The sequence below is a fragment of the Grammomys surdaster genome, unplaced genomic scaffold, assembly GCF_004785775.1.
Source record: "Grammomys surdaster isolate TR1022 unplaced genomic scaffold, NIH_TR_1.0 125311, whole genome shotgun sequence".
NCBI classification, from domain to species: Eukaryota; Metazoa; Chordata; class Mammalia; order Rodentia; family Muridae; genus Grammomys; species Grammomys surdaster.
The window spans coordinates 809,287-811,318 of record NW_021620189.1 but is presented as its reverse complement, the minus strand read 5'-3'; the positions used below and the strand labels follow the sequence as shown (position 1 = coordinate 811,318).

Sequence of the window (2,032 nt, the reverse complement as noted above, 5' to 3'; positions counted from 1 at the left end):
ACAGTTATCTCTAGTAGTATCCATTTTTTTTTCTAAATGGCATGATGTTGTTGTTTATATCTGAAACAAGATGCCCTTCTTTTGGGCATCTCTATGATAGATTGTCTAGATGAAGGCTACATAAAGAGACCTTATCTCAGATAGAAAAAAAAAAAAACAAATACAATGAAAATTCTTGGGAACTTTCCAGAACGCTCGGTGGGTGGTGGAGGAGCAGTGTCTGGCCGAGCTGCGCTGTGTGCTACGCTCCTCTTTCCGCTTTCCGGCGCCGGCCTGCTCACCGGCTGTAAAAAATGGTGAAAGAAACCACTTACTATGATGTTTTGGGAGTCAAACCCAATGCCACCCAGGAAGAATTGAAAAAGGCATATAGAAAATTGGCCGTGAAGTACCACCCTGATAAGAATCCAAATGAAGGAGAAAAGTTTAAACAGATTTCTCAAGCTTATGAAGTTCTTGCTGATTCCAAAAAAAGAGAATTATATGATAAAGGAGGCGAGCAGGCGATTAAAGGGGGCGGAGCAGGTGGTAGTTTTGGCTCGCCCATGGATATCTTTGATATGTTCTTTGGAGGAGGAGGAAGAATGCAAAGAGAAAGGAGAGGTAAAAATGTTGTTCATCAACTCTCCATGACCTTAGAAGACTTATATAATGGTGCAACAAGAAAATTGGCTCTGCAAAAGAATGTGATTTGTGACAAATGTGTAGGCCGAGGTGGTAAGAAAGGAGCAGTAGAGTGCTGTTCCAACTGCCGGGGGACAGGCATGCAGATAAGGATTCATCAGATTGGACCAGGAATGGTTCAGCAAATTCAGTCAGTGTGCATGGAGTGCCAGGGTCATGGAGAACGCATCAGTCCTAAAGACAGATGTAAAAGCTGCAATGGAAGAAAGATAGTTGGAGAGAAGAAAATTTTAGAAGTTCATATTGATAAAGGCATGAAAGATGGTCAGAAGATAGCATTCCATGGTGAAGGAGACCAAGAACCAGGACTGGAGACAGGAGATATTATCATTGTGTTAGATCAGAAGGACCATGCTGTTTTTACAAGGCGAGGAGAAGACCTTTTCATGTGTATGGACATACAGCTGGTTGAAGCATTGTGTGGCTTCCAAAAGCCAATATCTACACTTGACAACCGAACCATAGTCATCACCTCTCATCCAGGTCAGATTGTCAAGCATGGGGATATAAAATGTGTGCTAAATGAAGGCATGCCAATATATCGTCGTCCATATGAAAAGGGACGTATAATCACTGAGTCTAAGGTAAACTTTCCTGAAAATGGCTTTCTCTCTCCTGATAAACTCTCTTTGCTGGAAAAACTCCTTCCTGAAAGGAAGGAAGTAGAAGAGACTGATGAAATGGATCAGGTAGGACTGGTGGACTTTGATCCAAATCTGGAAAGACGGTGTCATTACAATGGAGAAGCGTATGAGGATGATGAGGCGTTCAGTGTCAGACCTCTTAATGGGCCAGTCATTCTTTGACATTCTGTATGCAGTAGTGAATGTGGGAAGGACTGTAATCATAATATGCTCACTACTTGGCTATTGTTTTTGTTTTAATATTCAACTATAGTAGTGTTTTAAAAGTTAAATGAAGAATAAACACAAATATAAAAGCTCTGACTTTGCCCTGTATATATGATGACTTCAATGTCCAACATGAAAATGAATACTTGTAAAAACTAGTTTAAAAAGTTCCTAGCATCTGTTAGGCCATATCTTGTGTAACTGATAATAGCTGTGTACATTAGACTGACGTGCTAGGTATGTGTTGTATGACCCTTAATTGTTAAGCTATGGGATTAAAATTCTGTATTTAACTGGTAATCAAAAGAAAATTTGTTACATGTCAAAAAAAAAAAAAAAGAAAAAGAAAATTCTGGTTACCTTGTCTGAAAACATGCAAATAAAAAGTCCCCATGGCAAAGGTATGTGGTGTCTTCAGCAATGGGGTTTTACTACATATTTCTGGTAGGCAACCAAGGGCAATGGAAATAGCCTGTGCCTTTTAAGGGCTTCTGGCC

General features: G+C 40.0%; 1 pseudogene; it reads left to right on the top strand.

Annotated features, from left to right (window-relative positions):
• The first annotated feature begins 238 nt into the window (after positions 1 to 238).
• Positions 239 to 1,490, top strand: LOC114637461 (annotated as a pseudogene).
• Positions 1,491 to 2,032: the final 542 nt, after the last annotated feature.